At 39.2% G+C, this 24,122-nt stretch overlaps 1 protein-coding gene across 1 annotated transcript in view; it reads right to left on the reverse strand.

Annotated features, from left to right (window-relative positions):
• LOC120534703 (zinc finger protein 420-like) overlaps positions 1-24,122 on the reverse strand; it is a 144,820-nt gene that overhangs the window by 96,263 nt on the left and 24,435 nt on the right.

Genomic DNA, 24,122 nt, shown 5'->3' on the forward strand with positions numbered 1-24,122 from the left:
TCTATTGATTTCATTATTATTTTCCATCTTCATAATGGCTTTGTTGACTTTCATTGGCACAGCTCTTGCCCTCATGTTGAACAATGGCAACTACAGAGACCAAAGGTAGTCTATAGGTAGGAGTAAGCTGAGGTGCATTAGGCCTGCAAGACTAAAGCAATGAAACACACCTGAGGAATCAAAAACACCTGTGACACCAATTGTCCCAGATATTACGGTGCCCTGAAATTGGAGGACAATTCAGAAAGTGTAATTTTTACAAGGTGTAACTGAAATGTTTGCAAATCCCCTTAAATGAAAACCTGTGTACTTTAATTACATCGGTTTTATTTAATTTGTAATTTTAAACTGTACAGCAAAGAGATAAATAAAAGAAAAATGTTTTACTGCCTCAGCCATTACAGAGAGTACTGTATAAAACAGAATGCCATGCCAAGCATGGAAAATGCACTTTCAATAATCAAAAGGTTTCCTCACAAATATCCACACTTAAACTAAAACCACTTAACACCAAAACAAACATCAAAATGGCTTCTTTAAATCACAAAAGCAAAAGAGAGCAATGAATGAGTGACGCCTCAGTGCAGAGGCCTAAAGAAGCTGCTGTGACCTCGAAGAAAAATGAGAAGATTAGAAAACCGAGGAAGAGCGCAGCTGTTGGTGTTTCAGCTCTATAGGGGAGTGGCAGATGACACCGGGACTGGTAACCTTTGTGACATGCTGGTGACATTTTTACTTACCATTATAATGTTAACAGGTATCTACTATCAGGACTTATTTATGTTGAGTAAGCTAAAATTTGCCAGGTTTTCCTGTCTATTTGCTCTAATATGTGTGTTCACGTATGTAATTATTATCTCTGTTATGGCTGCAAACATCAAGCAGTCCAATTCTGCACTCAATGAAGAGCGATATAAACAATACATACAACTGAATTAAACAGTAGTGTTACACAACTTAATTTGCCTTGAATTAAAATTGCCCAGTTTTTGCTGTTTATTGTGAAATTGGCTTGTAGTTGGTTGACTGGTCTACCGATTTCATGACATGGAATGTGTTAATCTGAGGACACGCATACAACTGACAGAGAGCACCGAGTGGAAACTGGTGAAGAAAATAACTGCTGTGTGGAAATATCTTAAAGTATCTGAAAAGTGATATGAATCTTATATGTAAAGTTTAAAATGAAAAAGCTAGTTGTTAGTTGTGGTGGATTTAATGCAAAGACATTTGCTGCAACTAATCTGATTAGACACGTGTAGATACAACACACAGCTGAGCACATCGACTTTCAGCAATGCAGTCAAAGCAAGAAAACCGCTAAGGATACAAATGTCTCTTACTGTCAGTAATGGCACTGTTTGAAAAGAACCAGAAACATGATCAGGACAGGACAAAACAAATCAGAGTATCCATCAAAAATAATTGGAATTTATTATTTTAGATACCCAATTATTTTCTATAGTTGAAATTTTAGGGTTCTGTCATTTAATTCTTCACTTGGATGCATAATATACACTGGTGAGACGATGGTTCTTTTCAGACATAGCATTACCCAAGACGTACACTTTCGTGACATTTCATATACAGTGACATGCGAAAGTGTGAGGACGCCCAGATCAAAATAACTGTTACTGTGAATAGTTAAGTCAACAGAAGATGAATTGATCTCCAAAAGCCATAAAGTTAAAGATAAACCATTCTTTCCTGCATTTTCAACAAGACGTGTGTCTTAATTTTGATTTGTAGAGTGTAAAAAGAAAGGAGTACCCTGGAAATGTCTGTGTACCCCAAGAGATAGGAGGTCTCAGATAACTTTTTCCGAAGATTTTAGACCTTAATTAGCTCTGAGGGATAAAATAATTTATTGTCACAAAGCAGGAAAAGACTATAGAAGAAGGCAAAGAGGTTTCAAGTAGCCACTTCCTCAGTTTGTAACGTTATTATGAAATGGCAGTTAACAGCAATCGTGGAAGTCAAGTTGAGGTCTGGAAGACCAGAACAACTTTTCAAAACAACAGCTCAAAGCATTGTTAGAATTTCAAATCTAAACCCCTGTGTCTTAAAGTTTCCTTGTGGTCTTTTGTTCTCTGACTCTGGAGTGATTAATAACTGTTCTACTGTGCAGCAACACCACCACAAATAAAGGCTTCAAGAACGAGCCATCAGAAGAAAAATTTCCTGGAAACGGTGATGCAGTGGTACCGCTGCTGCCTCGCATTAAGGAGACCTGGGTTTGGTTCCCGCGTCTTCCATATGTGGAGTTTGCATGTTCTCCCCGTGTCTGTCTGGGTTTCCTCCCGGTGCTCCGGTTTCCTCCCACAGTCCAAGAACATTCAGGTTAGGTGCATTGGTGATCCTAAATTGTCCTATGGGTGTGTGTGTCCCCTACGGTGGGTTGGCGTTCTGCCCAGGATTTGTTCCTACCTTGCATCCTGTGTTGGCTGGGATTGCATGTTAAGCTTACTGATCTGATGATACTTCAGTTTTCCCAAGCACCCTTTTTATATAATGAGATTACATCTTCCAGTTCATAGAAATTGTCCCAGTGTGCAGTGATTACTTAAAAATATTCATCAAAGTTTTATATACATATTTACTAACCTCCATAAGCACTTGAGGAAAAATAACATCTGTTCCTGGAGATTTGTTTTATTTCAACCAATTAATTCTCAGCAGCACTTCTCTCTCTACAATTTCCAAATCCCTCAGTACCTCCTTAGTAGTCCCTATTATAACTGAGAGGTTACCAACTTTTTCAGGCATGAAATCTTCAGAAAATGGAAAGTTTAGAGCATTTTCATATTTCATTATCTGTGTATTGTAATTCCCCTTTATTGTTCACTAGCAAAATACCCGCGCTTCGCAGCAGCGAAGTACTGCCTTAAAATTTTATTAAGAAGAAAATTCAACCTTTTTAAAATGAAGGAAAACATACCAATAATTATTTGATAAGGATCTCTTTGTATACCACATTGTCAGTTCGGCCCTCCGGTTGTAATATGACCAAGCTGTGCGCTGAGCTTACTCTTGAGCATGCAACATACAGTTGGTCATGTGAACAGTAATCTTGTCTGAAATCTCACAGCTTGGATTGTTGCTGTCACAATCGGTTTGACTTTCATGGTTTGTTTCGATTACATTAGTATTTGCAGTACTTGTGTTGAAGTGACTTTCGGCATCTGTCAAGCATTGTAAGCATATAATCGGTTTCATCGATAACTTTGCATCCAGCTTTTGAGAGTTTAAACATTCATGAACATCAAAGTTTCCACTACTGAATTCATCCCCTGTGAATCTAAGTTGTTTAAGAGGCATTGGTGGTTGTCAAAAGGTGTAAAATATTTGGCCATTTCGGTACACTTTGAAAGCGAGAAACGAACAATTCAGCGGCAGCCATCAACTCACATGTAGAACCATAGGTGAAAGGCTTAAGCATTTCACTCTTATAGAGCTCCTGTGTAGTATAATTATCTCCTGTACCGTCATCAGTCCACACCTTGAACCTGTCCCAGTCATTCAATACATAAGACACAATGTTCCTCCGGATATCAAGAGTGAGCCTGATATGGCCGTGCAATATGTAACAAAGAGAATGGAAAAGGCAGGTGCCATCTCCAGGCATGGAAACCACTCAGTAAGTGACAGTTCTTTGATCGATGGTGATTACCTCGATAGACATGTTAATGGGGGTACGGTTGGAACGATAAAGGAAATGGGTACCTGAACAATGTAAATTAAGAGTAAAATACCTACACAATAACTATAATCGTAATAAATGAACAATAAATCAACGGAGAAGCTGTGGATTAAATAAAAAGGCTGTAGTTATCAGCAGAGAGGCGTGAATCCCGTGGCGAACCAAGGAAGGGAATGGAGAGACTAGAGTGACAGACAGCCTTATTTAGGCAGGAAGCCAACAATGTGGGAGGCGTTGGGATGGGGGACCCAACGCCTCACATAGTGACCGAACTGCAGGCTATGGACGTATATATGTACGGAAGTAGGATTCAGTTAGCGTTGGGAACCCGCGTAACAAATTTCTTGAAGAAGGGCCCATAAGTAACAAAGACCGTAGTAAAGTTCAATATGGCGGCCGACAGTGGCGTCATACCACCGAAATAAGTATGTACATTGGTTTCAGTTAGTGCAGGGAAGTCGCTTACCAAATTTCGTGAAGATGGCACCATAAATAAGAAATTTCAACATGGCGGACGTTGTCGACTGTCATGACCATCACACAAACAATTTCAAAATGAAACCTGCTTAACTTTTGTAAGTATGCTGTAAGGAATGAGCCTGCCAAATTTCAGCTTTCTACCTACATGGGAAGTTGGAGAATTAGCGACGTTGGAAAGTTCAATGTGGCGGCCGATACAGGCGTCATACCACAGAAATAAGTAGGTACATTTCGGTTAGCGCCGGGAACCTGCCTACCAAATTTCGTGAAAATGGCGCAATAAATAAGAAAGTTCAACCTGGAGAACGTTGTTGACCATTACGTGTAGAATTTTGAAAGGAAACCTGCTTAACTTTTGTAAGTAAGCTGTAAGGAATAAGCCTGCCAAATTTCAGCCTTCTACCTACACGGGAAGTTGGAGAATTAGTGATGAGTGAGTGAGTGAGTCAGTGAGGGCGTTGCCTTTTATTAGTATAGATGAGGCACTTCACTTCCTCCGTGACTGTTCTTTTACTCTTTAAATACTGAAAGAACGTCTTTGGCTGCAATATTTCTCTTTAACTGTCTTTTAGAGACCCTCATAACTTTCCTAATGGTTGCTCTCAAATGCACTACTGTCAGCATTGGGGTTATTAATCTTAAATTGCTTTTTCATATTTTCTTTTTTTTCCTTTGCAGCTTCTTTTTTACCTCCTTATTTACCCGCTCTAGAGATTTTATTAATTACTTTGAATCCATCCTGCACCATATGTAAAATATTTAACTTCTTTCAGCTAAGAAATCACAGTTAATTTTGTCTATTTATTGCTATCACACTGACTTGCCGGCAACTGCAAAAGCTTTCTGCACCAACTTACGCAAAAACCCAAAGTTTGGAGTAAGACTGGAGTAACACCTGCTGTTGCGTGAACCACAAATCAAAAAAAAAAAAAAAAAAAAACACAGTTGTAAATAGAAAAAAAAATGTTAAAATCTACTAAACTGCTTCACTGCTCCTTAATAGCTACCAAAAAGAAAAAACAAAATCCTTAGGAGCAAAAGTCATAATTAATGCACCCTCACACAGAAGTAGCACAGAACACACAGCCTTTTTCACTTTATGATATAAGAATATCAGCATGTCAGTCTAAGTTGTATCTGCAATCCAACGCTTCATTGTGTAATCCAAAGGTTTGATATTTCATCCAAATATTTCTGAAAGGATGTCACAAGAACCTTAGAAGAACTGAAGAGATGTGTAAAGCTGGCAAATGTGAAAAAGATGTCCGTCAAAGGCATAGAAAGCCATACTGTCTACAAAAATGGAGGAAACTCACTACTGGAAATAGGAAACCCACAAAGATCACAGGATGAAAGCAGAGGTGAATAGGAACTCAGACAGGCAGAGCAAAGGGCCTGCAGAAATCTCCGGGACTTGAGAAAGTCTCTGTGCATGTGTTGAAAAGCATAAGAATGTTGTTTACAGAAGGACAACACCAAGGAGATCAATGCAATCTAGCAAAACCATCACTGCACATCTTAAAACATGTAAAAGGTCATCATGATGTTCCAGAACAGACAATGTTCTGCGAATGAATGAGACAAAAGTTGAAGTCTTTGGTCAAAACATGCAACACCATGTTTGGAGAAATGCACATCGATACTAAAGACTCAAGGTGAAGGGAGCATCATGGTTTGGCCTGCTTGTTTCTTCATGGCCAGGAACACTTGACACGATCAATAGTCACTGAATTGAAAATATTATCAAGAAATTTGACAGAAAAATATCAGGATAGTAGAAGCTTAACAAAAGTTGAGTGATGACACAGGAGAATGAGCCCAAACACAGGAAGAAATCAAAAAGAGAAAGAGTTAAACATACAGTAACTGGTGTTCTGTAATCGCCAATAAGAGACATGTGATGCTGTGATCTGACATAAAGAGATCTGATCAGAAAAGAGCTCTTAGGGCTGAAGGAACTGAAAAGGTTTTGAATGAAGGAATTGGTTAAAATTCATTGCTGATCTGTAACTATAAAAAGTTATGTAGAGGTCATTACTGTTAAAGAAGGGTCAACCAGTCTGTAAAGATAGGAGGGTCACAGAGTGTATTGTGAATGTTTAAATGATGTGTTCAGGACTGACAAGAAGTCTTCCAATTGTCTGTGTGATATTATAGTAGTTTAGGACAACTGTGGCTGTCTGTAATGAGAGCTTAGTTAAAAATCGGACTACATTGTTAACAGGAATTAATATGGATACCCAGGAAATTCCAGAGGGATCACTACCTTTGTCTTGCTCTTGGACATTTGTATAGCACTCTTTATCAAGGACATTTTGAGGACTTTTGCATAAAGTCACTAAAATGGAAGAATAGAAATATGCTAATCCTTACATTACAATAGATGAAATCTCACACTAAATTTAAACACACAATAAAATGAGTATTTTCACTCTATTTCTAAGTTTCTCATAAAAATTACAAGACACAACCTTTCAAGCTCATAAACTCCAACCCTAAATCTTACACATTTTTATTTTACACTTACTTTTTCCAGATTTCTTTGTAGCTTGTCGCTTGTTTTTCTGAGACCTAACAGATATAGTTTCCTCAGCCATCTTCGGTTCAGACTCCAAGGATTCAGACTTCACATTGATAGATGGCTCTGGAGATGAACAGTGTCTGCTTTGAGAAGAGTCTAACCTGGTTACCACTCCATCTTGAAACCCATCATGAAGGTTGTCTTCTTTTGCACTGTCCAAATGTGCATGGTTATGCATCTCAATACTGACAGACGTCTCTTCAGCTTCTTCTTTAATGCCCACTGCCTGCAGTTCACTCTTCTCCTCCTTGATGCTCAGACTTTCCTGTTTAAGGTACATGGACTCCCACTGATGGTCCTCCTCCTTAATATTTACAGTTTTCTCCATGATATTTGCGTCCACATCACTGGTCACCTGTTTCACATCCATTGAGATGTTCCAGTAAACAGCAGCTTTTTCTTTTTCTCTGTAAAAAGAACAGGAATCATCATCATTAAATCTTCATCACTTATGTCTAAAGACAATTGAATATCATTTTAGAAAATGCTCTATTTTATGGTTTATGTAAAGTTAGACAGTTCATAGCATGCTGACAGTAACTCATTGCTCTTCATTTCAAATTATCAGATGTGAAACAATCTTGGGAGTGGAGTGAAGGTTCAAGAGACTCTGAAACAAAAAGACCATCTGACACAATTGTGGGTCAGCAGTATTCACTACTTGAATTAAACATACAGTGATGCTGGGGTCTCAGAATTGTCTTATCAGTTTATGTTTATGAAGGTTCATACAAGTAGGGGCATAGGACTGTGTTAAGAAACAGAAAAGTCAGGAGGGGGAAGATGAAAGAGGAACTTAACTTTGCTGAAATGAGCAGCTGCAACAGGAGTAGGTATAATAAAATGTGCATCTATGATATATCATTAATTTAAAAAGAACAAATTGGTATTAGTGGGCTCCTTTCAAAAAAATGTGTGGGGGCGCAATTAAAACTGTTATGAAAACTCGGGTCGCAAATACTTAAAGGTTGAGAAACGCTGTGTTAAACTGTGACCATCACTTCTGCATTAGTAAACAGCTGATTGACGCGACTTAAGCTCCTTAACCGCACCACCATAACAGGGATGGATGTGTGTCATATTTAAAGGAAAAAGTGTTTTAACTCTGTAAGAAAGGGCAGAACGGGCTCTTTTCCATTAGGAGGCCGTGTTCCTCCAGTGTGGGAAGTGCCATCATTCACACCTGCCATAACTTTATGATGACCAGTGTGATTTTCTACATTGTGGTGGGCTGAGCTGTGTACATCACGTCAAGAGAGCCTGACTAAATGAACAGGCTAATTAAAAAGGGCAAGATCAGTTATGGGACACACCCTGGACCCTCTGGAGTTCGTAGCTGAGGAGAGAATTAAAACAAAACTGAGTGCCTTTATGAATAATGCTGCACATCCTGTCTCTGACACACTAAAATGGAGTTCTTTCATATCATTCCACTTAAGTGTGTCAAGAAACACTATGGGGATTCCTTTATACCAACAGCAATATGTCTGCATAATGTCTCACACTGACTATGACAGGCAATTCAGAACGTTCCTTTCTTTTTAGTTTTCTTGCTTCATAGTCATTCTGGTGTGTGTTCAGACTAAAGTGTGTATGTATGATTATTTGCTTATTTATCTACCTATATTTTATTTTTTTTAAAGAACATCTGTAAACGTCAAAATTCCCTCGTGTCAAATAAAGTTCTACCAATTCCATTCTATCTATTGCTAATCACTGGATTTGCTTAATCTGTTTGTTTAAATTGGTGCACAAGTTTTTAATTTTTCTGGCTACAACTTCAGAAGTGTGACTTTGATACAACATGTGTGTCACTTGAGGCAGTTAGTGAGGGAGGTCGTGGTGGTCAGCTTAATTAGGGAGTCTGGTCGCAGGTGGACACACAGGTGACATTGCAGATTGGAGGTGAGACTTGTGCTGGTATTCCTTAAGAGGGCAGCATTCAGTGTGTGAGGGGATTACTGTGCTGTGAGAAAGACACCCACCGTGTGGACTGACTGATGGGGTAGGAGAGGTAAACATTTGAGGTGGTGGTGGTTTTTAAATTGATTTTATGAGCTTGGGTTTACTTTGTCTTAGGTGGTAGATCTTGCTGATTGAGATCATAAGCTGGTGCTGTTATAGTCTCAGTGAACACTGAAAAGGTAAATCTTAGCCCTACTTAATAATTAATTCACAAATCGATTATCGAATAGCGATATGCTTTTTTATGCTTAACAGTGGCTGTTGTTGGCCTCTGCTTCCTCAGATTGTAATTATTTATTGACTTAATGTATTTACCAGCTTTCTGCTTGTCTGTTGAAGGTGGTATTTGGAGATGTAAATCAATCTGTACCACTTTCTCCTTAATCTTTGTCACATGAGCTTGGACTGTAAGAATACACGGTAAGTAATGAAAATGTAGAGTAGGAGGTGGCGATGGTGAGACTGGACAATGTGAAGTAGAAAATGGACTCGAAGATGCAAAATGAACTGGAGACACACACACTGATGACTGAATAGAGAAGACACCAAGGGCAACCACAGGGGGATTCACTTGAGTAAAGATCGGCAGTGGGCTGGAGGTCGTGCTGCTCGCCCCTCACTTAAGTCATGTGCTGTAGCTCTGAGTTGAGCAAATGATAACTTACACATCCATAAAATGGTAAAACATTGCGCTCCCAAATAACCTTACAGTTTTTATATAACTTAATATGAATCTATGAATCAATTACACTCATTGCCATACTTTAATAATTTTTGTAATGTTAATTAACCATTACTACAGATTTAAAATGTTGAACTCAATGTAATTTACATGCCACACACCCTAATAACACACGTTCTACAGTCGCTAGCTGATTACGTGATCTACACACTCCAGACTGGTGCTGCCTTGTCTTGAATTGTGTATAACTTAACCTAATATGCCCAATCCCGATGCATGTTAAAATCATTTCTTCTCTTCTTGTTCTGCCCCCTTTTCCTAAGAATCTAACCCTGCTTTCTACTCTGCACATATGACTTCACTTACTGTCAGTGTCCCACATGATTTGCCGCATCTCATCGATTTTCAGTCACGTCAGACTGTTAACTTCTGATTTACTGAATGTTAATTCTAATTCAATAATAGGATGTTTAGTTGCTTTTATTGTCAAATCATCAACAATTTTGTTTCCTTTGACTCCGTTATGTTCTGGGACCCATAAAAAACTAGCGTATCAACTCAAATTCTCTAACTGATATGTTATTTGAACTACTGTGGCAGATCACTTTGAATTCGCTTTGCTACACCAAAAAATTAAAAGATGTCCACCCAGAGCACATCAGAGAGGCTGAGAGACATGGTGCAGATCAGTCACCGGTGCACTAACACAAAAACACACACACAGGACTCTCCAAGGTAAGCGCTATTAGTATTCAGTGATCCAAACTCTCAAGTGGAAATACTGTACTGTGTATCTCAAGTGTAATGTGACTAAAAGTATGTGCTGCACAACTAAATACAGCTGTTATTCAACATGAAACAGCGCCTGGGCATCAATTTACATGCCTTGTGGTGAAAAGAGAACCCGACGAGTTTTACGGAGGTTGACATTCAAGGTCCACTTCAGTGCTAAAGAGCAGTGCAGATTAACACATCAGGACCTGCTTTCAGAAAAGCCTCTGCCTTTAGCAGCAACATCCCTCTCTCGTGAGCACATCTTCAAGGTCCGGATAGACGATCAGTAAAAGTCGTCTTAGTTACAGCACAGTATAATAACAAAACATTTCCTTAAATAAAAATGATGGTTCTCTTGTCTCTACCATTCCTAACCAATCTTCCTGTTACAGAAACACAATCCCAGTCACCAATACATTTGGTCAGTCACCCTGTTACCCCCCTAATCCCATCAATCAAAGAAAGATCAAATTCAAAGCGGATACTTTAATATTTAAATATTCAAACTCATCAACCTGCAATCATTAGCCATAGCAACAATTGAAGATGTAAGTGAATGCTTTTGTTTTGTTATACACAAGAGGCACATTTACTTTTGATATATTTTTATAAATCAATATGAGAGGCAAACGGACGCATGAGAAGATGCAGCATTATGGTGAGGGAGTCCTGACTCATAATATTAAAGCTCTTTTTGTAGTGTTTCGCATTCTGACAGTCAGCATTCAGAAGATGTAGAGTTGTGTTTCTTTACTATAAGTAATATCGGGCACAATCATTTAAAATGTATTGATGATCTAGAAACATTCATTTCGCCTGATATTTCCGTCATGCACAGCCCCTGTGATGTCACGTCCGGGCTCGAACCTATGGCTGAAGACCTTCATGAGCCCGTCCCCTTTAACCTCACTTCCTCTCTTCCCCTTTAATAGCCTCCACCTTTTCCATATTGCGTCAGTTCTGTTTTGTGCACATCAGTGCTGTATTCATTTGAGCAACTTTGCAGCCAGAAAAACAATTATATGGATGGCTGCATCAACCCTTTCTGAGTCAAGTTTGTGATACCGGTATAGCCGGCAGGATGGAGAAGTCCAGGAAGAGAAGTGGACAGGACCTGCATTACACCCAGGTGGGAGCGTACTGGGGCTGAATTGTCATGCTGGGAGGGTGTCCTGTGGTTCGGTGTGACCCAGTACATGCTCTGTGCCCGGCACACTTAACTAGGCAACCTAGAAAGGCCAGGGAGTGTGCGGGAGGGGCTCACAGAATTGTGCTGCTCCAGTGGGGGGAGGCAAAAGGGGCTTATTATGCTCTCTCGGAGGAGAGTGCTCACCTCCCTGTGAAGCCAGAGCCCTGATTTCCACCTAAGGGTGCCCCACACTGGCAGGTGACTTGAGTGTGAAACTGGAGGATTGACCCCTCAACAAGCCTGGTCCTTGCACTGTAAAAAAAACAAATCTTACACGTGTGAAAAACAATAAATAGCTAAATATACGCAAAATAATCATTACTTTAAAATGGGTTTTACCCTTTTTATTTAAGTCTAATTCAATAAAAAATTAACTTATTATTTCTTAAAATGTAAAATTTTTTTATAACTTATTTTAAGTAAAAAAAAACAAAACACTGTGAATTGAACACATTTAAGTTAATTTTAATGACACGGCACTTCCTCTCACATCGATTTCTTGGTCTTTACAACAACACATTCAGCTGTAACACTTATCCATAATAAGAGCTATTTTACTACGAATGTGTAAGTATAAAGCATATTAATTCCGTAATGAATAACTAGTATTTCATTTCGTATTGTTACAGACGTAAGCATTTGTTGTTTTCACGAAACCTGTCCCTTCATGTGGAAAACATGGCGAGCAAGATAACGTCTTTCTAAAAACCTACCTCGGTGGTAAAACAAGCACGTTTCTCGGATAGTTACGTATGTCTGTTTTATATAAATATATAAACTTTTACTTTAGACAGAAAATGACACTTTGAGATAAATTTGAGAACGCTAGGGCGTTTGTCCTAAACTACGACCTGTAAACAATATAAGACGTTTGCCTAACCGTCACGGTATTATTTTACATCTTATTTAATTAGTGTTCTACATATGTAATGTATTTTCTGGTTAATTCTTAACACTGTGATTTATTTAGCTATGTTTGATTTCCTACGTCCTGTTTTATTTCAGGACTTTCGCTATCGCACACTGAAAAGTAGTGAAAAGGCGGCCATTCATTTATTTACGCGGATATGCTGGTGTAAATGCAGGAAGTGTTTGAAGAGCGCCCCCCACTTACAAACCAGAGCTTGTGCCGACGTCCCCGGAGGCGCGCGCGCAAACCGCTTGGAAGCGAGGTGGAGGGGTTGGTGTGCTCTGACTAACCCTTTGGTGGCCCCACGCACAGGCGTGGTGATCGTAAACGGGTACAAAACTACTGCTTTTTTTTCGATTCCAGCAGCAACATTTCCATTGTTGTCCGCCGATTTGTGCTACCACGAAAGTGGTTAAAATTTAAGACCAGTATAACCTGTGTCCACGGAGAAATTCGCTGGTACAGGTCCGCATGTTGTGTCATAAGCTACGGAGGATCGGTTCAGAAATTCACCGTGGCGGTCCTCCCTGATCCTCCACACCCGGTGATACTAGGGCGGGACTGGTCTAAAATTATAAGCTGCAAGACACATACCACTCCTGGCGTTAACTTGGTCCTAGTTATTGACGGGGACGAGCCGTCTCAAGCTGCCTCCACGCCGTATAACCAGCCTGGAGAGAGCGATGGATACGAAGCGCCCCCACCGTGACGTAACAACTCCCGGAAACCACGCCCCTTGTAGTCGGCCCAAACGCTCTCTCCCTTTTGCGGTTTCAATTTAGAGAGAAACAGATGTTCTAACGAAACATCCTACCCATCGAAATGATCTACTCACTGATACTACGCATGCGCAGACCAAAATTACGCAACTTAGATTTACTACATTAATGCATTTATTACAGTTTACTGCATAGGTATTTATTGTCAACATTTTATAAGTTGTATATTTTGCATGTGTGACTTTTAATCTTGTACAGGCCATTGTATCCATGCATGAGTAATGACCGTCTTGTTAAGTCTTTGCATCAGGGTGTGTCTCTTTCGGGCATTAAATGATGCATATAGAATAAATTGAGAAATGTTAACATTTCCATAAATTTGATAGACGACTTCTAAATACAACATGTTACATGATGCCATGGTATAACGTTGTAAGTTTAATGTTACGACTTACAATAAACTACGGTAGGATACTTCGACAAAGTAGGACAAATCGTTAGAACGCCGGCTTCTTTTAAAGGGGCGCAATGGAATGACGATTCCCTGAAGTTTGCCAACAATGCAGTGGTCTTAGTCAACGGCCAGCGCACTGACCAGTCGATGCCGCAGTGTCCTCACTTTATGTTAGAAAATGACCTTCTGTATCGCGTAGCTGGGCATGAAGGGCAGGAGAAACCATAGACATTTAATATAGACAGACGCCGCATTCACTGTGTTGCCCAGTCGACACGATACGTCAGTGCGTCAGCCATAATGCGAGCGGCAAAAGTGCCATTTAAACTAATAACGGTAGACGTGGAAACCGGGTTTTCTGATGAAAAAACAATCACGTTTAAAACAATATCGTTTACATACAACAGATTTTGGTGAATCGTTTACATGCAATTTATATCAATTTATACACTAAATGGCAATTATTAAACAATAATAATTATTTTATTATTATTTATTTAAATAATTCCTCCCATATAAGTAACATTTCTAGATTTTGTCCTATTACGCAACACAGTACTGAAGTATTGCTTAATGCCCGAGTCATCTCACGTATAGATTACTGCAATTTTATTAAAGAATTAAGTTGGTTCTGGTTAAATTACAACCTCTGCACACATCCGGTCAGGGATGGATGAAGATGTCCAAATTCTACTTATTAATTTCTACCAAACGTATACAAATGTGAAGATATGGTCTAGAAAAAATAAGAAATTAGCTATCCCATTTTCTTTCTTTTTAGTTTGTCAACATTAGTCATTAACAGGTACTTTATTTATCCAGTAGATGGCGAACTACACTAAAGATAGCATCAATATCGGAAATTACTAGAACGTTAAACCATAAAGCATTTACTCAAATTAAATAAGTCATTATTATTAACATATACACATATTATACATGAGGAAACGATAATACAGCAATTCCATAACAATATGTGTGAAACACTATATAGCGTCTGTTCAAACTTTAGCTTCCTCAAACGTCTATATTTGAAAACTGTACTAATATTAATATATATACTGTATCTATCCAAATTATGAATGTAAACACATAAACCATATACTTTAAGGAATAACAATTAAATTCCACTTACTTTATAATTATGCAAACTTTCACATTTAAACGAAGCTCCTACTATACTGCTCAGACGCTACCAAACTGATCTATAATATTCAAAGTGAAGCCCTGTGATTGGCCAAGTTCCAACTCAGCACAGGGCAATCACAATAACTAATAAATCAAGGTGGAAGACAACTAATTAAAGGGATACAACACATAAAAAAATATATTGCCTTTTCAACAGTAATGCTATTCTATCTGGAATCCCACAAAAACGTATCCATCGTTTACAACTTATTCAAAATTCTGCTGCCAGCATAATAACCTGCTGTTCTAAATCCACTGAACATATTACACCTGTTCTCTCTCAACTTCACTGGCTCCCTGTTCACTACTGAATAGAATACAAAATACCGCTCTGTACATTTAAAGCTCTCCACAACCTCACTGATCTACAGACTTACACTCCTCTCGCTCACTCAGATCCTCATCCACAGCTCCACTTTCTGTACAACACATCAGACTCTGTATGTAGGGAGCTCAAGCGTCTCTCATAGAGCTCCTCAACTCAGGAATACTCTTCCCTTTCATATGCATCACCTCCATTCAATAGCACATTTTAAAACTGCCCTCAAAACGTATCTTTTCAAACTGGCATAGCAATTGTGAATTTTGCACTGTTAGTGACAGTTATCTTTGTTTGCTAATTATTTCTTTTTGATTTATCATTCTCTTGCTTTAATTTTACTAATGTTTAAGTTTATTGAACTGAATCTAGCCGACTTATCGTCTACTTAAAATGATACAGTATTTCTGATATTGACAATAATCATACGATCAAAAATAAAGGAGGCTGTGAGTTTGTGTGGAAGTGGATCAGTGGCTTCAGATGGGAGAGGGGTGTTGTTGTTGTGTCGTTATTTATAAGTGGAGTGTGCGCTGTGAGAAGAGCCAATACAAAGTGTGAAGTGCATCCTGCCAATCTTAGATGATGTATCGAGGTTTAAGATTTGAAATGGAGCTGTGGCTATTACAGAATTAAGGCTGTTTTAAGGGAAGGATTGAATATTTGGTACTCATGTTCTAAACAGATGGCACAGACTGCTATTACCCTTTTCTAAGGACGTGACACAAATTGGATTTTTATTTTTAACATTAGCGACCCAAAGGAGACATTAATATTAGGGACCTTTAGGCAACTGTGCTCCACCCCGACTAACTTAAAGGTTAGTATTTGTGGTTGAGGTAGGTCAGTCTAATAATTTAAACTCCAAAAATTAAACAACCAGGACGCCTCCCCCACGGTGCCAAACAGCAGAATGGGTAGGAACTGCCATCCATTTAGTACACAAGTACCAAATATTTTATTGAATCAATTTCAATATTTTATGCATTGCAATGGGGTGCAGTTGAAAATACTGCAACAACTTTTTAAAATGTTACTGATGTGGTAGCAAGCTGCCAGTGTTTTAGTGACAGGTTTGATCATTTAATTACATTAATACATTTTAAAAGTAACTGTACATTTCAAACTAAAAGTTTTTGTTTAATTTTGCACATTTTTAATATCATAATCCCTCAAATGTCCACACAATAATGACCTTGTTTTCCATGCTTTTTTAGGGTGCAGTATCTATGATGTCTTAGTACTGTAAATTCTGTTCCGATATTTTGATCTCCAGAACACAATTATTAACACATTATAGACTGCAGCACAGTCACTTCTCAAGAGTCTGCCCACTGCCATGCCTGTATGATAGATAGATAGAAACTTTATTAATCCTAAGGGGAAATTCACATAATCCAGCAGCAGTATACTGATACACAGAAACAATATTAAATTAAATAGTAATAAAAATGAAAAAAATTAAAATAAAATTAATGTTAGCATTTACTCCCCCGGGTGGAATTGAAGAGTTGCATAATGTGGGGGAGGAACGATCTCCTCAGTCTGTCAGTAGAGCAGGACAGTGACAAAAGTCTGTCACTGAAGCTACTCCTCTGCCTGGAGATGACACTGTTCAGTGGATGAAGTGGATTCTTTATGATTGACAGGAGTTTGCTTAGTGCCCGTCGCTCTGCCACAGATGTTAAACTGTCCAACTTTAATCCTACAATAGAGCCTGCCTTCTTAACAAGTTTGTCCAGGCGTGAGGTGTCTTTCATCTTTATGCTGCCACCCCAGCACACCACCGCGTAGAAGAGGGCACTCGCCACAACCGTCTGGTAGAACATCTGCAGCATCTTACTGCAGATGTTGAAGGATGCCAACCTTCTCAGAAAGTATAGTCTGCTCTGACCCTTCTTACATAGAGCATCAGTATTGGCAGTCCAGTCCAATTTGTCATCTAGCTGCACTCCAAGATATTTATAGGTCTGCACCCTCTGCACACAGTCACCTCTGATGATCACAGGGTCCATGAGGGGCCTGGGCCTCCTAAAATCCACCACCAGCTCCTTGGTCTTGCTGGTGTTAAGGTGTAAGTGGTTTGAGTCGCACCATTTAACAAAGTCCTTGATTAACTTTCTGTACTCCTCCTCCTGCCCACTCCTGATGCAGCCCACAATAGCAGTGTCATCAGCGAACTTTTGCACGTGGCAGGACTCCGAGTCATATTGGAAGTCTGATGTATACTGTATAGATTGAACAGGACCGGAGAAAGTACAGTCCCTTGCGGCGCCCCTGTATTGCTGCACACAATGTCAGACCAGCAGTTCCCAAGATGCACATATTGAGGTCTGTCTGTAAGATAGTCCACAATCCATGCCACCAGGTGTGAGTCTACTCCCATCTCAGTCAGCTTGTCTCTAAGGAGCAGAGTTTGGATGGTGTTGAAGGCGCTAGAGAAGTCCAAAAACATGATTCTTACAGCACCACTGCCTCTGTCCAGGTGGGAGAGGGATCGGTGAAGCATACAGATGGCATCCTCCGCTCCCACCTTCTCCTGGTATGCGAACTGCAGTGGGTCGAGGGCTTGGTGGACCTGTGGCCTCAGGTGGTGAAGCAGCAGCTGCTTCATGGTCTTCATCAGATGTGACGTCAGAGCAACAGGCCGGAAGTCATTCAGCTCACTAGGACGTGATACCTTTGGGACAGGAGTGATACAAGATGTTTTCCAAAGCCCTGGAACTCTCCCCTGTTCCAGGCTCAGGTTGAAGATGCGCTGTAGAGGACATTTCACATTTCAGACACAATGCTTTGAAAACTCATTGGTCAGGACATCATGAACACCACAGTTACACACACAATAGAGCGTGCAGTACTGTCACTTAACTCAAGAGTGCCTGAGTGAACAGATCATTGAACAAATAAAGATGACTGAGAGACATCAACCTGTGATACACACTAGGTTTGCCCTGACCACCATCCTGTCCAGCCCACCAGTGAAAGAGACCATAGACATCTGGCCTGCATTGCACATTGAGTCTGAGGTGAAGTGGTTTATCTGTTGTTTCACTGATGTTCTTTTATTTTTATGTCCCATTATGTGTAAATAATATTTATCTTGTACACATATATAGTGCCGTTACTATTTCGAAGGCTGTTCAATTTGAGTAAAGTGATAAATCACTGGCTGCTTGTCTCTTTACTGTATGTCACTACATGTGCATTTTCTGGCCCACAGAATGCATCAGATATTTCAGGGTTACAGCTTTGATCACACCTTGATTTGCAGCTACTAATGGAGGAATATTTCAGTTATCTCACGGTTTGGATCACAACACAGGGCTTGTCGTTTTGGTTTAGTCACCATATTTTGGATGCCATTTGAAATAAAAAACAACACTACCTAATTGTTATTGTGTTTACTTTATTATACTTTCAACTGAGACAATCTTAACTGGTTTTTATTTTATGCCTTAATGTATACAATAAACTGCAATTCTAACTACAATTCTGTTCTCTTTATGAATTACATGATAGACACACAAAACATTCTACTGTTCTCCATGCACTTCATGTGTTTCTGCGACAGGACTCGTCTGGATTCTTGAAAACAAGGAAGATTGGTTATAAACTTCTATCACACCTGCTAGACATTAAATGTCCTGTTTGTGATTGTGAGAGGGTTGCATTTCCATTTCTTTCAGGATATTGATAAGGCAGAGCTTATGAATGCACCTCTGGCTCTTATGACAGCCATCAGTGACAACGCCAACAGTCCAGTTCTCTACCAGTCTGAAAAAGGCTTTGTTGTTATTGAAAATTAAGTTGTAATTACCCTTCTTTGATCTGTCGACGCCTTTGTGCTAATGTTAAGTCTCACACTCACACACACACACACACACTACATCTTAGTTAAACCAAATGGGCTTACAAACACTTCTGAATTCTTTCAAAAGATTCTGCTTGTTTTGGAAGATGGCAAACTGTTACCACGACTGTAGACTCTCAAGAATTAAAAGATGGTGTATATGTAGAAACTTATCAGAGAAAGTGTGAAAAAAAAAAAAAAATACAATATCAATAAATAAATACTGATGTGGGGCAGCACGGTGGCACAGTGGGTATTGCTGCTGTCTCGCAGTAAGAACTGAGTTAACTTCCCGGGTCCTCCCTGCGTGGAGTTTGCATGTTCTCCCCATGTGTGCGTGGGTTTCCTCCCACAGTCCAAAGACCTTCAGGTCAGGTGTATTGGCGATCCTAAATTGTCCCTAGTGTGTGCTTGGTGTGTGTGTGTGCCCTGTGGTGGGTTGGCGCCCGCCCAGGGTTTGTTTCCTGCCTTGTGCCCTGTGTTGGCTGGGATTGGCTCCAGCACACCCCAGTGACCCTGTGTTAGGATATAGCAGGTTGGATAATGGATGGATATTGATGTCTACCCTTTAGAGAATTGTATTGTAATATTTCATATTTGGCACATATTTTGACACGTAATCTATTGAGTCACAATGCAGTCATTCTTCAGTGTACTGAGCTCACTTTTGTTCCAAACTTTTTTTCTTCCACTTATAATAATAATACATTTTATTTATACAAGGCGCCTTTCTGAGAACTCAAGGACACTGAAAAAACAAACAAAAAACAAATAAATAAATAAAAAGACACATTATAAACAACTTAAAATTTCAGAAGATATAAAAATTAAAACCAAACAAAGCCAGTGTAATCATAGAGAAAAAGCCATTTTAAACAGATGGGTTTTAAGTTTACATTTGAAGGTTGAATATGATTTGATATTTCTAAGATCAGTAGGTAGTGAGTTCCAGAACAGCTGAATGCTCCGCTCCCCATGGTGGTTAGACGGGCGAGAGGGATGGTCAGATGGATGGAGGAAGAGGATCTAAGGTTACAAGGGAAGAGCAACATGAAGAAGGTTGGACAGATATGGAGGGGCAAGGTTAGGAATGGCCTTAAATGTTAAAAGCAGAATTTTAAAATCAATTCAAAACTTAATCAGGAGCCAGTGAAGCTGCTGTAAGACTGGAGTAATATGGTGAACAGATGAGGTTCGAGTAATGATGCGAGCTGCAGAATTCTGGACTAGCTGAAACTTATGAAGAGATTTATTAGAGAGACCAAAGAGGAATGAATTCTAGTAGTCCAGATGAGAAGTAACAAGACTGTGAACAAGAATGGCAGTGGTATGGGGAGTGAGGGAGTGGCGGATGCGATTAATATTACATAGGTGGAAGTAAGCAGACTGGGTGATGTTATTAATGTGAGATTAGAAAGACAGAGTGCTGTCGAGGATGACACCCAGACTCTCGACCTGAGGTGACGGAGAAACAACAGAGTTATCAATAACATGAGAAAGATTATCGGCTTTGGATAATGATGATTTTGAACCAATGAGGAGACTCACAGTGTTTTCACTATTTAATTGAAGAAAATTTGAAGAAAACCAGGATTTAATTTCAGCAGTGCAATCAATAAGCGGAGATGGTGGAAAAGAAAGGTGGGTTTACTAGCAAGGTAGAGCTGAGTGTCTTCAGCCTAACAGTGAAAATTGATGTTATATTTACGGAAAATATTGCCAAGGGGAAGAAGGTAAATAATAAAAAGAAGAGGCCCCAGGGCAGAGCCCACCAGAAGTAACAGCGATGTGTTGGGATGTAAAGGTTTTAAGATGAACAAACTGAGTGTGGCCTGAGAGGTAGGATCTGAACCAGTCTAGTGGAATGTGGGTAATGCCAATCAGAGATAATCTAGTAAGGAGAGTGGTATGATAAATAGTATCAAAGGCCGCACTCAGATCAAGGAGGATGACCAGGGCTGCTGCTGGCCAAATGGCTGACCTAAGCAGAAATTTACTTTTGTGCCCCCTCCCCCCAAATATTACAGAAGTAAAAATAAAATAATAAAAAAAACACCTAATATAGGGGCATAAATAGAACTTTATTCAAATAAAAGTAAATACATGAGGGCATGCGCGTCATCACGTGTGCTTAGCCTACTGCGTTCACTGTAAAATGCAATATATACGTTTATATTTTTGCATTTGTATGTGTATATTATTAATATTAATTTATTATTATAATATATAAAAATGATTTTTTTGAGCAGCTGGGATGTTGCTCCCCTGGGAGTTGGTGCCCTACGCAGACTACGTACTCTGCGTATAGGGAGCAGCGGTACTGATGAGGACAATAGTAATTAGACTGGAGTCAGCAGCCATAAGAAGGTCACTGATAATTTTAACAAGTGTCACTTCTGTACTGTGAAGTGGCGAAAACCAGACTGGAACTTTTCATATAGATGATTAAGAGATAAGTGGGAGTGGAGTTAGATTAGCTACTATTTTTTAAGAATTTTGGAGATAAAGGACAAATTAGAAATAGGGCGAAAATTATTGAAGTTAGTAGGATCAGCACCAGGTTTTTCAGTATTGGGGTTATTGCAGCAATTTCAAAAGATGAAGGAACAGTAGCAGTAGTTAGAGAAGAGTGAATGATGGCAGAAGTGAGAGGGACCAGAGAGGGGAGGTAGGCTTTAACCAGAACACTAGGGAGGGGGTCCAGCAGACAAGTAGATGACTTGGATTTACAGATGAGATCTGAGATTTCAGAGGAAGTGGGAAGCTGGAAAGAAGAAAAAGAGTGAATAGGCGAGTGTTGTTCAAAAGTAATACAGAGAGGATCTGGACCGAGGTGCTGACGTATTCTCTGGATTTTCTCATTAAAAAAGGACAGAGAATTACAGAAAGCAGTCAAGTAAAGGTGAGATGGTAAAGAGTCTGGAGGTTGTGTAACATTATTAAGTAAAGAAAACAAAGACTTGGTGTTACCTTCATTACTTGTAATATTTTCCTAATGTAACAATTTCTATTAAGCTTTACAGATAATATGCGCTACTTCATGGGTGCCTATTGACTCGTCCTTTGCAGGTGTCATTTTACAGTTTTTTAACTTGATCGACCATTTCAAATCCAGCATTCTTAAATGAGATGTGCGAGTATTAAATGGTCCTTCACTCTGTAAATTGTTAATCTGTAACATAACTGCACACACAGGAACTCTGAAGTCCGCTCATCCAGAGCGTTTGATCGGCCCCTGATGAAGAGGTAGACATAATAAGGAGAACTGCTTTTTGTTAGAAAGGGTTAAAATATAAAGAAGGTTATATGTTACTTTCTGTAACCTCTTACACTATGTCTGTGTATGTTTTGTATTTTTATTATGGTATTTTATTAATGTTAAAGTAAATGAAGTTCAAATAAAACTTTTGACTGACAGTTATGCATGCCTGAGTTTTATATAATTAATGTTTTTTAATTACAACAAATAAATCATGTGTTTAGATAACATGAAATAGACTATGTTTATAACTTATACCTTTTAGGTTACATTGACTTAACTTACAAATGCATTCTCCGATAAAATTATTAAATTTTATTACTAAAATATTTGAGTACAAATATGCAGAAATTTAATTTAACCTCCATTAAATGGCAGAAGTCAGTTACTCAATAAAGTAGGTCTGTAAACTTATTTTAAGTTTAACTTTAATATTATTTTGTGGCAACATATTTACTCATTTCTGAGTTTTACTAACTTATTCGGGTTTACAGGGTACTCTAAAGGTGACACGACGGGATTTACTCACCACAGATTCCTGCTGACCACCGCAGTTCGTCCAGTGCAGGGTGGCGTACCTGTCACCATTTCAGGTGACTACCTGTTGAAGCTCATCAAGAGAATGCCAAGAGTGTGCAAAGTCGTAATCAGAGCAAAGGGTGGCTATTTTGAAGAAACTAGAATATAAAACATGTTTTCAGTTATTTCACCTCTTTTTGTTAAGTACATAACTCCACATGTGTGCATTCATAGTTTTGATGCCTTCAGTGAGAATCTACCAATGTAAATGGTCATGAAAATAAAGAAAACACATTGAATGAGGAGGTGTGTCTAAACTTTTGGCCTGTACACTAATATATATATATATATATATATATATATATATATATATATATATATATATATATATATATATATATATATATATATAGCATAGTTTACTGTCAAATAATGCAGAGTATGCGACACGTGTTTCGCCCTTTACATTGCGCCATAGCGTGTGGTTCGTTTATTTGACAACATGTAGATGGGGGTAATTACATTTATCACATTCGTAGTCTGAATCACAATCTGATTGTATGGGTGGTTACCTACCAGGTAACGCTTGTGTCGGCAAACATCCGCCATGCTGCCTTCTTCAGTTGCGAAAAGCAGATCATAGAATGTTGCAAAGATTTACTGTCAAATAATGCAAAGAGTACGCAACACATTTTTCACCCTAATTCTGGGCTCATCAGGCGTACACACTCACTGCACGTTCACGTCAGAGGCCAAGCCACTGCATGTGGTTCATTTATTTGACAGCATGTAGATCAGGGTAATTACATTCTTGGCATTCGTAGTCTGAATCACAACCTGATTGTATGGGTGCATGTGAGATGACAAGTGTGTTAGAAGAAAAGAGATCTCAGACTGGCTGCCCTGAATGTCAATCTAGTGGCAAATGCCATAGGGAGGATATATGATAGACTAACGTTTTAAAAAAAAAATTTTTTGAATGCAACGCGATCTACCTGATCAGAAACTGATACACTTGTTCAAAACAACGCCCGCGCTTGCGTTATTTTGAAACACCACCATTTCAGCTTTTACTGATGCATCCAGTTTCTTGTCATCATTCTGTGATAGCAAGTTTCCTGGCACAGATAATGCGGATGCAACAGACTGATGCATTGCAATTTCAAGTTGCTGTTCAAAGCTGTTGTCTGACAAACGTCCATGAAGTCTGCCCTGTCCCGGCATTCGTGAGCTGCCGAGTGCAGACTCCTCCCAGTCCACTGTGCTCAGTCTTAGTGGGAGCCGGGAGACTGACAACTGCTGCTGGTTGACTGAATCAATCTGAAAAACACTACACTGTGGGCCAAAAAACCGTGCCACTTAATTATTTTCAACTATAACTCTGTTATTTCTTGATCAATTTTTACACGCTATATATGCAAGCTTGGCCATTCGTGGTTTCCCGGAAATGAAAAATGTCCGGGAATCCCGGGCTCCCAATTACCAATGGATTCCCTAGATGCCACGCTGAACCCTAAAGATACCATGCACCTT

Source organism: Polypterus senegalus, chromosome 8 (assembly GCF_016835505.1).
Source record: "Polypterus senegalus isolate Bchr_013 chromosome 8, ASM1683550v1, whole genome shotgun sequence".
NCBI classification, from domain to species: domain Eukaryota; kingdom Metazoa; phylum Chordata; class Cladistia; order Polypteriformes; family Polypteridae; genus Polypterus; species Polypterus senegalus.